The sequence below is a fragment of the Cynocephalus volans genome, chromosome 1, assembly GCF_027409185.1.
Source record: "Cynocephalus volans isolate mCynVol1 chromosome 1, mCynVol1.pri, whole genome shotgun sequence".
Taxonomy (NCBI): domain Eukaryota; kingdom Metazoa; phylum Chordata; class Mammalia; order Dermoptera; family Cynocephalidae; genus Cynocephalus; species Cynocephalus volans.
In genome coordinates, this window is record NC_084460.1 from 263,006,830 (window position 1) to 263,021,512 (window position 14,683).

Sequence of the window (14,683 nt, forward strand, 5' to 3'; positions counted from 1 at the left end):
CAAGGTGTATGCTGTGCAGAAGAGAACTTCCAGGGTCTGTCTCCCTCTCTCTCCCTTTTCCAAGGAGAAAATCTCCTTCTACCTGGTCTTTCTTTGATAGATCAGTATCCTTGGTCAAGCAGGCCTTACCATGGGATGGGAATCGATAGGAAAGATGTGGTTTGGGCATCTGCAATGGACTGAATGTTTGTGTCCCCCACCACATCCATCTGTTGAAATCCTAACACCCAGTGTGATAGTATTAGGAGGTAGAGGCCTCTCGGTAGTGATTAGGTCATAAGGAAGAAGCCTCATGAATGGGATTAGTGCCCTTATATAAGAGACCCCATAGAGTCTCTAGCTCTCTTTCCACCAGATGAAGATACAACCAGATGACTGCAGCCTGCAACCTACGAGAGGGCCCTCCCCAGAACCCAACCATACTGACACTCTGATCTCAGACTTGCAGTCTCTAAAACTGTGAGAAATAAATTTCTGTTGTTTATAGCCACCCAATCTATGGTACTTTGTTACAGCAGCCCAAACTAAGACAATATCACTTGTTGACTAAGTCGACGTCACTTCCACAAAGGGTCTCCAACTTAGGAGGCTACACAGAGGGCCAACAGATACAATTATGCAGTTGAAGAAAGACATGCATTGTACACCTTTGTGCTGGAACCCCAATACCAATCCACACTGCCTGAGTGTACTTCAAAAGAATAATGTAATAAATCCTATAATTATCTTGGGAGTAGCACAATCATATTGCATTGTGTTGTATGTGTTAAAGTGTTACCTGCCTCAATGTGAACATTTAAAATAGCATAATTTTTCTGTCTGTTTTGCATGTCTTCATTTCTTTTAATAAGTGGGAATAACTTAGGCCTCTCAATTTCTGAGCAGTCCTGGATCAAGTAGCTCTTGTTGGAACACTATGTCCCTAGAAATGGAGATTGTAGGTCTCTACACTGTTCAGTTATGTGTTAACTAATGAGCAAATGAGAGAAAATTAAACAACTATTATCTGAGTGCCTAGTCTATGTAAGGCACTGGGCAAAGGGGAAAAAATAATAGATATAGTTCCTGCCCTCAAGGAGTTTACACTCTAGAGCAGGAGATGAATGCTAATCATTGAATCATATAATTAATCTAAAACTACAATCATAACAAATTGTAATAGTGGAATTTGACCTTCTTTCATGAGAATCAGGAAAGATATTCATGAAGAAAAGACAAAGGTTAAATAGATATCTGAAAGGAGAATAGAAATAAAGTGGGAGAAGGTGGCAGAGACAGGAAAGAGGGTGTCAGGCAGCGGGAAGATCATGTTCAAAGGCCCTGTGGTGAGAGAGAACAGCACAGACTTGAGACATTGAAAGATGGCCTGAACCTGAGCCCCCGGGGCACAGAAAGTCAGAGAGAACAGTGGGGAGATATTACTTTGAATCAACAGGTTTTGGGTGGTGGTGGTTGCCGCAAGCAGGGATCATCTTACTGTTGCCAAGACACAGCACCTTCAAATCTGACCCAGAATTCCACTGCCCCCCATATCCAAATCCTAATCATCTTTCAGAGCCTAACTTGAGCCTGAGCTTTTCAGAATAAACCACACTAATCTCTTACTGCCCTTGAAACAGGGCTTTCTCACTATGCTTCAGATTTTGAACAGCAACAAAACTCAGAAGGAACAAACCCTGAACTGGGGAAAGTGTTTACCAAAGGAAGAGAATTCAAGTAACAATAGTAAAACAAGTTTAGAAAAGTAGACAGAAAATAAGAAAATACACCCACACAGTAAATTTTTTAAAGTCTTTCCAGATAAGTGGACTTTAATTCATTTAGAGAAACAGCTTTGAGTTACTAGGAAATTTTTTTCACCCACAAATATTGCAGTACATGCCAAGAGATGCAGTGTAAAGATAGATTATAAAGAAGCTAAGTTAGAGAGAATCAGCAGAGCCAAAATTTGGCTCTTTTAAAAGACTAAAATAAAATACACAAAAATGTGGCAAATTGGTAAAAAAAGAAAAGTAGAAACAGAAAGCATAAATAACCAATATTAGGAGTAAAAGGGGACATTACTATAGATACACCAAAAAATTTTTAAAACAAGAGAATACTAAGAATAAGTTTTTGACAATAAATCTGAAAACAGATTGCAATAGACTGAATGTTTGCGTTCCCCTGCAAGTTCCTGTGTTGAAACCAAACCCTCAGCGTGATGGTATTTGGAGGTGGGGCCTTTGGAGTGGATTTGGCTGTAAGGGTAGAGTCCTTGCAAATGAGATCAGTGCCCTTATAAAAGAGACCTCCAGAGAGCAAGCTCACCCCTTCCACCATGTGAAGACACAGCAGGAAGACGGTCATCTGTGAACCAGGACACAGGCCCTCACCGCACGTGAAATCTGCCAGCGACTCAATCTTGGACTTCCCAGCTCCAGAACTAAAAAATAAATTTCTGTTGTTTATAAGCCACCCAGTCTGTGGTATTTTGTTATAACAGCTCAAACTGACTAAGGCACAGAATAAATGGATAAATGACTAGAAAAAATATAACTCATCAAAACAAATTTGATAAGAAAATAAGTAAATTAGAGTATGTGTAACTGGAATTAGGCAGAGAAAGTAGAATTAACCTCAAATAATTCAGTGCCAGTGTAGGGCCAATGACAGCAAAGGCATTCAAGAATTCCTTCAGAAGCAAACCAAGCAAAGTATAAATGGGTCTTTTCCCGCATGCTTCTATCTATTGCCTATCCATGACGTAAAAAGCAAAGACTTAACTGTGATTATCAGTGACTGAGGCAGATGTTTTTCTCACATTGATGCCTTGTTGACCTGCAAGTTCTCCTGGAATTTCTACCAACATGACCTTTATGGGTCTCTAAGCATTTTGTGCACCGTAACTGGCATAAAGCATTATGCCAGCAGTACTGAACATTTTTGGCCTGCAGGAGATTTTTGAATATTAGTGGTACACTTGAAAGAAATAAAAGTCTTTAGACAATACTAAACAAATTAGCAATAATTACAAGGCAATCGTGCTATAATATAACAATGTCGCTCTGACTGTAAAAGCAGTCACAGTTGTGATTGTCACCCTTTGGCACCATGTTACTATTTGAGCAGATCCTCTTATTGCCTAATGGAGCTCTAGGATATGGATTTTAAGCCCATGACCTTATATCTCATATTCAATCAACAGAAGAACTTTCCGGGTCTTACCCACAGCACATTCTGTACCACTTGTACATTGAGTCACACAAACCCCTCAGCCTTTTCCAGTTGATAGACCTCATATAAATTTATATAGTGAACCCCAAGAAGAATTACTGTTACACAAGTCAAATTTGATAACAGCCTCCTGCCCTCCTGTGAGGAGTTCACTTTATGCCTTGTACAGTACCTGAGAACTGCCAACGTGCTATCAGTGAGCCAACACACAACAGACATTCCTTTCCCAAAACATGGTATACATCTTATTGGGTTTCAATGAGGTGATTGTAGTCAGAGTGTTTTTTAATAGTTATGTATTGATTTGTAATATGTATTAGGAAGAAATGTGACTAGGACCTTAAACCTGGGTTTTCACAGATAGTATTGCTTAAAATAATTTAAGTTAGCTTACCTTGTGATTTATAAATATAAATATATTTAAATTTACCTTGTCAGCTCATTTAAATGTGAATGCTAAATTGTAACAGTACATACATTATGCAGATATGGTAAAAATCATGAAGGTGGAGTAGGAGTGACTGAAGTTTAGGAAACTGGCTTAACTAGTTCATTCATTAAGGCCCAACATCACCTAGCAGAAAGCAAAGACCTAAGGGAAGGTGATACGTTATAAAAATGCTCTACAGTGAGCTGGGATGGGGAACTATGGTTCACCCATAGTATAACTGGAGTTACTGAGACTCAGAAAGGCTAAATAACACATACAGTGTCATTCAGGCAGTTACCTGGATCTCCCAGTTCCCAACTGGGTGCCAGGATCTGGGGTGCCTGGAATATGTTAATGATGACAACACCCAGACCATCTTCCACTTGGTCCAGCTCTTTCCACTGGGCTACATTTTCCCCCAGGGAAGACAAAGGGTAACAGGGAACCCCGAGAACTAAGGGGCATTATCAGAGGGTAGAGGAGCTACCAGATGAAGGTCTCCAAAACTAACCTTTGTGCACGTCATAACTGCCTCAGGCTGGTAAAGTTTGAAATAATGCCTTTCTCTATGCAGGAGTAAGATGTGTGAAAAGCAAGTCCCAAATCTGCTCTCTCCTAAATTAAGCCCAAGGCTAATTAACCCCTATTTTCCCAGAAGAGATTTCTGTGGGCAACACCACAGCACAAACCTGGAGTATGATTTTTTTCAGTGAATGTCCTTTCTGGGCTTTCCTTTTTATCCTCTTGAGGTAAAAGCGAGTAGGGATCAAATTCTGAGATGAAGAGAAAATTCCAGTGAGGCTCTTCTGCAGTGCCTGGCCTGAGTGAGTTGCTCCTTGTCCCTTCCCAAAGAAGTGAACAGAAGTTCCTAGGGTACCCCAGATAAGAGGTGACAGAATTAGGTTTCTGCATGGGAAGAAAAATGTGAAGGTCTTGAGGACGCTGAGCACTGTAAGGGAGGATAATTTAGGTATTCTTAAATATAAATGGGATTTGAACTTATCATACAAAATGGAGGGAATTTCCCTCCTTGAAACCAGATTTGTTCTGTGTCTTACTTGGAAATATGTTAGCTCCAGAGCTAAGGGTACAGCAGTACAAGAAGCAGAACTGTGGTTTCTAGACACAGTTTTCCGGCTAACTCTTTCTGTGACCTTGAGCAAGTTCCTTCCTCTCTCTAGCTGGCCAGATAAACTTTCAGCACTCTTCCCATTCCAGCACTGTGTGACTCTAATCATAATTTTTATTGGAAGGAAAATCCAGACTTTACTGATTCCTAATGCAGAGCCCAGGGAACCTGCCTCTAGAATAATCTAGATTTGGGCCCAAAGAGTGACAAGAATGAAAACAGGATTCTTGAGGGCAGTTTCAGAGAGCCTCCAGCCCAATAGCTAATATTGAATATGGCAAGATCGTCATTAGGATCAGGAGTTCAAAGGGGTCTCACCCGGGGCAAAGAGAGGACAGGACTTAACAAGAGCTAACAGTCCTAGACCTTGAAGATGGTTGTTGAGTTAGTCAGAAATGCAACAGTGAGAATCAGGAATTAGAAGACTTGCCCAAGGACTGGAAGAGTGTTGAAGGCAAGTGCATATATTAACAAAGTCGATGGGCATTACAATGCCATTCATAATGCTGCCTCATTCACCAGTTTCTTCTTTGTCTTCCGTCAGGCTTCCCAGAAGCTAACCTTGAGATGAGGATTTGTGTGCAGGTGACTTATGAAGGAAGGACTCCCAGGAGAAAGCAGAAAGAGGGTGGGAAAGCAGGATAGAGAAAGGGAGAAAGTCAGAAGGCGGGCTGGTGAAGTCCCAGGCTCAGCCTGATCCAGAGGGAAACTCTGGAGGGTCAGTTACACGACAGAATTTATCCAGCGTCAAGGCAAAGGAGCTGGGCTTTCCTGCTCCTGCGGTCATCAGACATTGCCTTTGGGCTGCCCTGAATGCATGAAAACTCCACTTCAGCTCTGGGAGTATACAGGTTAAGCTGCTTCAGTAGCCCAAGGGTAGTTCTCTGAAGAAGACCATAAGCTTAAGCTATTAGGAGGGAAGCCCACAGAAGCTGTGGATGGGAACACAAAATTGGTAAATGCTGCTGAGGGGACAAGGTGAAACACCAATAGTGTCTTCCATATTCATATATGACTGACTTTGCTCCCCACGCAGGTGATCGACTTGTAGTGGGAAGAAGCACGGGTTTTGGAGTCAGAGAGATCTGGATTTGAATTCCAGTTCCATCGATTACAAGGTCTGTGACCTTAAATGAAGTGCTTAACTGCTCTTACTCTCAGTTTTTGCATTGGCAAAGTTCAATTAATTTATCTCGAATAAACAAAGTGCATTTTAATCAACTCTAAAATGCACATCTTTTCAAACTTAAAACCTTCGAAATGGAGAAAGATCTTATCATCACTGTTGGTCAGGCAGTAATTATAACAGTTGTCCCTGCCTGTGCTTGTGTGAACTTGGTTATAGCTGATGACATCATTGTCACCCCAGTTGAGTTATACACACTGTTGAGAGTATACCTGTTTTAATCACTGTTTTAAAGGTCTCTAAAATGATTACACTATCATTCAATGTGAGGAAGCGGTGTTGTCACCGGGGATGATGAGGCAATACAGAAAGGCCAGAGTTCATCGGAGGCAGCGAAGAGGGAACATGGGATGGACTTCTAAGGATGCAGTAGGAAACCTTAATGCGAAAAACAGCAGAGCTAGAGATGGAGCATAACAAAATGGAACTTGTAGACCTGCTCTCACCTCTACCTATGCTCACTAGGGATTTCTTCTACCCAGGGGGATATGCAAAGACTTAACCCGCACACTGCCCAAACAGAAGGCCCTGGAAGGGCTCCTGAGTTCCCCTGCTGGGCCTGGTGTGGCCCCTCTGGGTGCTGCACAGGGCAGTCCAGGGGTCCTGGGGAAGGGCAGCAGAAGAGCACTGCGGGTGGGGAGAGGCTAAGGCCAGCAGCTATGTGCAGATTAATGTGGAGATACTTTAATATTTAGAAAATCATTGCAGCCACATTGGTGTTCGCCAGTTGAATACCAGCCCTGCTTTCTTGTACAATGGAAATTAAGAGGCAGGCGGTGGAGTCTGACCTGGGCCTAAATTCCTCCAGGATGACCTTAAGAAAACCACGCAGTCTTCTCATAGTCTCAATTTGTTCATTTACATAATGGAGAAAACACTTGATTCTATAGGTTTCTTCAAATTAAATGAGATAAGGTGGGTATAATACTTAAGCATGGGGCCCAGCTCTTAGTAAGCGCTATACACACCAAAGTCACTAGTATTGTTACCTGTTTGCCATGCTTGGAGGAACTAGGTAATTTGTCCAGTCGTTAGTGGATGGCTCACTTTGGTCTGGCTGTATTGAAGATGTGGGTTTTAGGGTCTGACTGCTCATAGCCATTAAAAGACAACCACAATGAGAACATCTGGTTTCAATTGAAATTCTAGTCCCTGTGTTCTTTGAATCAGTTTAGGATTTCTTTTGCCCCCCTCCACAACAATTGAAAGCTTTGTACTAGATTTACCATTTCCAAGTGGGTTGAAAACGTTCTTTATTAAACAAGTAGGCCCCAGGATGGTATGGGAGACAACTATCTATTTTGGCAAGATGCCTTTCCATTAAGTACATATTATACATTCAACTCACTATGGCAAAGCAGTTGAGACATTTCTCACTGACCTTTCTGGCCCCAATTATTCAATGCTTAGCAAAACCTTTATGGAAAATATCATCACAATTTACAACTCATGGGTGAGCTCAGCACAGTCTGTGTTGTGTCTTTAAAATATGCCTCCTCGTCCTCTATTAATGCTCATTAGCACTATTTTTCACTAGTACATATACTATTACAGTTAATATGCTTGTAGTTATATCTTTGTGCCTTTGTCTAATTATTTCCTTAGAAATTCTTGGAAATAGAAGACCTAAGTGGTATAAAGATTTTTTTTAAAAAAATAACATATATTGCCCTCCAGAAAGTTTTTACCAATTTGTAATTTTAGCAATAGTGTATGAAAGTATCTTTCCTCATAATCTCAACAACATTTAAATCTTTACCAATCTGGCAGGTGAAAACATCATGTCGTTTCAGTTTGCGTGTCCTCAGTTTCTCATGAGTGAAGCGTCTGTATGTCTGCCTACTAACCACGTGGATTTCTTACTCTGGGAAATTTCTCTTTCAGAACTTTGTTCATTTTTCTAAAGACTGCTGGCATTTTTATTTAGTTATAAGCATTCTTTAAAATGTATATATAATAAAAACAAATAAATACTATTTATTATAAATATAAATACAAATGAAGAACTCAGAATCATAGATAGTGGGTATCTTATGGTTTTGGCTATTATAATCTTGACTGGTAGAAAGAACAGAGTCATGCTTATACTTTTGTTTCAAATATATTGTTTACAGTGAATTCATCTTATACTAGTCAACAAGACACAATATTTTGATTACTACTTTAGGAATCAAGATAAGCCAATGCACTATATTAGTAATTAACCTTTGCTCCTCTGAGCATCTAGAAGTAAATAAATAGGCCCTGCCTTTGATGTAACTACCTTGCGGTGGGGGGAAGGAACTGAAAAGGACACATCTTGCTGGCCTTGCCTAATGGATTTGGGAAAAGGTGGAGACCAAGACTATAGAAGAACTAGGCCCTAGTCAGGAAAACAGCTGCAATGCACACCTTGCTTAGCAGTAGCATCATTTTTTAAAAAAATTTGCATGCACTACTTTGATACAAATAAAAATTAACTATTTGATGCTCAATCGAGTTAAGAGTAAGTAGATTTGGGACAAGTTGAATACGTAATTTCTCCCTCCCCTTTTATCTGGCTAATGTGAACAGTCCATCTGTAAATGTTAGGAACACAGTTTTTTGCCTGTAATACATGTTACAAAGATTTCCCCCATGTGTTACGTCTCTTCACTTTGATATGGCTTTTTCTCACCGTACACAGTTTTAAATTTACATATGAAAAAATATTATAAGAATTTATATGTATCTAGACTTGTTAATGTTTTCTTTTATGCTCTTTAGTAAATTTTCATACTGCAGCTTACACTTATTTTTATGTATCCTTGTTCATTTCTTGTTTCATTGATTCCAGAGTACATACTCTTTATCAGATTAAGAAAGTTTCCTTATATTTCTAGCTTTCTACAAAATTTTAAAAATTAGGAATGAACATTACATTTTATCAAATGTTTTTTCAGCAACTATAAGATGACATGAATTTTGTCCTTTAACCTATTAGTGAATGCCATTGATTGTGTAAAGTGACAATGATGAGTTTAGATTCATTGTCCCACTGGAATTTCACCAAATTGATGTGAGTCAGTCCTTTGAAGCTTTAAAAGCTGTCCTACTCTTTTCCTTCTCACTGATATATATTCTTTCAGATATCTTTTCTTAAAATAGACTAGCTTTTCAACACAGAAAATTTACTGAGCAGTTTACCCACACCTTACCCTCCAAAACACACCTACCACTACCAGCTCACCCAAGTGGTCAAAGGAAAGTTCTCAGAAGCTCCAGTAGCTGCACTCTTGTTCATTTAGATATCGTGAAGATTCAAGAGTGCCTTAAACCTGTGGAACCATCCATGGCTTATGACAAAAATTTCCACAGCACTATTTCCTCCCTGCTTAGCCTTTTAAGTTCCTCAACTTCCGGCATTCGTAATGGTCTTCAGCCTAGCTCAGGGGTTCTTGGTCCTAGCTGCTCATCAGAATCTATTGTTGAGCTTCTTTGATATACCAATTCCCTGATCCTATCCCTGCGGGATCTAATTTAATTTGTCTGGAGTGAGGCCAGGTACTGGTAATTTTAAAAATTCTAATGTGCAGCTTGGGTTGAGAACCACTGCTTAAGCTACATATCCAAAAAAGGTTTCCACTTTGTGCACTACTTTCCTTTAGGAACAATACTTATAAATTCTTGAGGGAAACTTTTCTTCTATTATTTCTTTGATTAGTTGGCCTTGTAAATTATAAATTTTTCTTTTTTTCTTTTTTAAGGTGTCAAGATCACAACTTACTTCCTTTATTGAAGTGGGGTTTGGGGGAGGGCAGCAATGGTGGTTTCTCATTTTGTTCTGTTAACACTTTCAAGAATTCTTTCTTGTTCTCAGGTGGTTTTTTCCACACCGATCTCCTTATGTTTTATCCATGAAATATTCTCTCCAATCCCACTGAGAATATGAACTAGAGCTTTTAAAGTGTTATCTACTAGTTCCTATATTAATGTTGTGGGGTTTGTTTTGGACAAGTACATTAGTTCTGATTAATCCCATCATGGGGACTCCCACCCTCGTGACCTCAACTAAACCTAATTACCTCCCAAAGGCCCTACTGTTGTCTTAATGTGTTCCCCCCAAAATTCATATGTTGATATTTCATTGCCAGTGTGACAATATTAAGAGGTGGGGCTTTTAGGAGGTGATTAAGCCATGAGGGTGAAGTCTTCATGAATTTGAGGACACAGAGGAGGCATCATCTATGAGGAATGGGCCCTCGACACACACTGAATCTGCTGGCACCTTGATCTTGGACTTCCCAGTCTCCAGAACTGCAAGAAATAAATTTCTATTATTAGGGCCGAGGCCATGGCGCACTCGGTAGAGTGCTGCGCTGGGAGCGCGGCGACGCTCCCGCCGCGGGTTCAGATCCTATATAGGAATGACCAGTGCACTCACTGGCTGAGTGCCGGTCACAAAAAAACGACAAAAAAAAATAATAATAATAAATTTCTATTATTTACAAATTACCCAGTTGGTGGTATTTTGTTATAGCAGCAGAAAAGAACTTAGACAGGCCCCACCTCCAATACCCTCACTTTGGGAATCAGCACTTAAACATAAGAATTTTGGAGGGTCACACACATTCAGTCCTTAACAGGGAGACTGGAAGTTGAGAGCAGGTATAGCAGTGAAAGGGCAGGAGGGCTGGAGGTGGTCATTCTACTGGGCAGATCAGCTTGCTATGGCTATGTGGGGCATGGCAGTCAGCTGGTAGAATGGCGGTCCTCCCCAGAGCCTCAAAGCTTCAGGAAGGCTGGTGGCACCTCAGTGTAGTGGTAGAAAATGTTTCCCCTTCTCTATCGACTATGTCACTTCAGGAGGAAATCAGTGTACGTGCTGAAGTCATGGGTTCCTCTCTGGTCTTTTTTCTATGCAGTTATGAAATGCATGGTTTTGGTTTGGGGATTTTTATTAGTCATAAATTTTTATTAATCAGTTTATACAGGCATATCCATTTCTTTCCAACCAGATTATAAAGTCCCTCAAGATGAAGTTTGTAGAATTCTCAATATTTAGCAAAGTTTTAAGTATACATAAATACTCAAATACTTATCATATCTGTATATCATTTAACCTACTAATAATATAACAGAATTTTTAAGATTAAATATTATATTAATTAAATATATTATTACTGAACTACTATTTATTTTCTAGATTTGTAAAATGGAAAGGAAAAAGGGAGAACATGTAGGAAGGCAATGGAAAAATAAGGTATTCTTTCTAGGTCACAGAATTTTACAATTAGACCCCCTTAAATATTATTAATCTAATACCTTTATTTTATAGAAAAGGAAAATGAGACTCAGAAAGAGGGGATGATTAATCTGTTTTTGTTTTTTCTTTTTAAAAAATAAGATTATAAATATTGTTTTATAGCAGCTTTTTTTTAATGTATAAAACGAACAATTCCTTATATCTTTCAATACTCTTCTATGCATCATTTTTAGTGACTGTGTGGTATTTTAGTGTAAGAATATGCAACCAATCCTGGGAAAGCATTTAAATATATCATAGAAATATTCTTGATTCTAAGTAGTAAAAACAACAACAACACAACAACAAAATATCAGTCATGGAATCTTGTTTTCAAGAAAATGAATATTTTGTTACTTTTCTACGAAGACATAAAACTAGGTCCACCAGTGAGTGGTGTCTGGCAGAGGCTACTGGAAGTTTGCTTTGGCAGCAGATGATCAGTATCTAGGAGATGATTATCTGGGTATAAAAGGAAATCATGGGGTTCCCCAGGGTTGCTTTTTTGCCTTCTCTCTTCTCAATCCCTTCACAATCTCATTCCCTCCTGCAGCTTGATTTACCCTGAAAAATGCTCGCTATTATTGATATCATGTAAGTCCCTTCTTCCCCTGGCCTGGCCCACCTCTCACCCTTACCTGCTGCCCCTCCTACGCTCCACAGTCCTGCACTCCCTGTGACCGTCCTACCTCCCACTTATTCTCCACGTCGCTTTGCACATGTTGTGTCGCCCTGCGTTGTCCATCCAAGATGTATCAAATGGAATTTTAATGTTATTTACTTGTCCTTCTCACCCACATCCCTGTAAATCCTTGAAGAACTGGGATCCTCAGCATCTCGTGCATGCCTGGTGCAAAATAAAGTGCTCAATAAATATTTAGGGAATGAACTGGACACTGCTCTTTTATTTTTCTCACAGCATTTCGTTCTTTGGTTGAGCAGCTTACATTGGCTTCCTTAGTGCCCTGAGTACAAACATCTCTTCCTGATTTTCAGTGTCACAATGGATCTTTCCAATCCTATTCCCCTCCACTCCTGACACATACCCTCCCTGATGGACAACCTGCTTGTCCTGCCTGACTACCTACCTTCCTCAGTCCTCCCTCTAAGCCATTCTTCAGCCTGGTGGTTCTTATAGCCAACATTCAGGAACAAATTCAACATCTTCCTCCTACTTGAAGTTGTCCACAATGACTCTTCAATTTGTCTGTACAGTATTTAGACAGAACTTCTTCTAACACAGCCTGATTTCCAATACCTGGTTAGTAATATTCGATTTATGTTCCGATATTTTGTGTGTAAACCACACTCACTATATTCACTTGGCCCGCTTTTACTTTTATTGAGTTTTCCACACAGCACATTATTTTTTTCTAATTTCACTTCATTTTGTAAATGTATAAGACACAAATAATCATAATTTCTGGCTCACTTATTGCTTCATGGGTTTATCAAGTCTTCTCATATAAACTATATATTCCCGTGGGGGAATTTTTTCCTTATACACTCTGTTATTGCTCTATAAAACTGTAAGAATAGTATCATGCACATAATCAACATTATTGTCTTTATTAATTGATTTTAGGTAGTTAAAACATTTTTCTAAATGTTTTAGAAAACATTATATTATGTTATAATAATTTCATAAATATTATAAAATTATTGTAATATAATATTATAAAACATTGTAGAGGAAAAATTTATCCTATCCCACTATTAGATTTATATTCATTCTAAATCAAGGAGGCCAAAACAGTGGGGTTTTACATTATTTCAAAGAATCAGAGTCTCACAGTAAGAAGGGAATTTCAAAGCTACTTAATCCAAAACACCAGTTCAATAGTTGGATCTCTTCCAGCAGCTCTGCCATGAAGCTTTGCAGCAAAACTTCCACGACATGGAGAGCCCCTCTTCCTGAAAGCAACTCTTAGAAAGTGCTTCCTGGGCTGGCCGTTTAACTCACTTGGTTAGAGCATGGTGTTATAACACCAAAGTCAAGGGTTCAGATCCCCACACCAACCAGCCACCAAAAAAAAGAAGAAAATGCTTCCTTCTGCTGATACAAGACCTATTTTCCGGTAGCTTCCTCCCACTTTTACCACCCTTTCAGGATCAAACAGACAAGTCCAGCTCTTCTGCCACATGGCAGCATTTCTGATGTTTGGAGACAGTTATGATGACCTCTCCCGTCATTTGCCAACCCCACCTACTTCCTGCCCCACCTTCTCCAGACTAACATCTCCAGCTCCTCATGTGGTGGCCATTGTTTCTGACCCTTGACATCTGTTTTGTTTTTTCCTGAATATGATCCAGTTGCGCACATTCCTCAAAGGGTGGGTCTACAGTACTCTTGATTAGAGGTTGCAAATTCAGATATCTCAGGGACGAGACTCGAACCAAAGGTAAATGTGTGGCTATGGCCTAGTGTAGAGACATGAGGAACGGGGGGAGCTAGAATTAGCCCTGACTTAAGGCTTTCATATTCAGAACTTTAACCCCAAGTGCTTGCCTAATAATATTGGGGGATGGAGCCATATTTGCCTTTCTGGGCCACCAGTTATCTGATCAAGGTAAAGGTGACTGTCATCTCCCTGATACGAAAGAGGCAGCTGACACTACATTAGCTATTATGTATATAATTAGCTCCTCTCCTTGAGTATGCCTTCTTATCAATTGATTTCCTTTCTCTGGTGGGGTATCTCATTATTTCAGGCCAGTCAAGGCATTTTAGAATTCTGATTCTATAATATTACTGAAGTAAGTGGTTCTCTATCATTTTTATATATGTGTGTGTGTGTTCACATGTGTTTATGAGGATTCTTCAAAAAGTTCATAGAAAAGTAGAACTAAAAGATAATACAAATTTTTCCATGAGCTTTTTGTATATGTAAATACCTGTAATTTGTACATTACATAAAAGTCGAATTTTACTTGAGCCGTGTCATCCTCGCACACAGTGAAGATTAAGAAATCCCCCTGCCCTTTGTACTGTGGAGAATGGTTTACGGAAAAAAACCACCTTTCCCCATATGACTTAGATAAGACTCTGGAGGACCCCCCTTGTTTACAAGGCCAGACACCCTCAAAATTCCCGTTCTTTTTTTTTTTTTTTTTGGCAGAACCCTTGACCTTGGTGTTATCAGCACCATGATCTAACCAACTGAGCTAACCAGCGGCCCTAAAATTCCCATTCTTTGCCTCATAAATGGTTAGCTGAACTGCTCCTCTAGACTGATCAGTCAGAATGAAACACTTGTTCAGCACACTTTGGTTAAGCTGCCTTCCTTCCTCCAGGCCCCCAAACTCTGGCCTTCACCAACCTGAGCCAGCACACAGCCTCTCCTGAAAATAGGCTGGCTTCAGGGCCAAACATTCCTGGATCTCCTAACCCATCACACCACCTTTCATCCCACTTCTCCACATCTGGTTCTGTCTGTGTTTATCACTCTCTGTAAAAGA

At 39.8% G+C, this 14,683-nt stretch overlaps 1 pseudogene; it reads left to right on the forward strand.

The window, feature by feature from the left end:
* The window catches only part of LOC134369618 (RRP15-like protein), a 36,333-nt pseudogene extending 22,829 nt beyond the window's left edge, over positions 1 to 13,504 (forward strand).
* Positions 13,505 to 14,683: the final 1,179 nt, after the last annotated feature.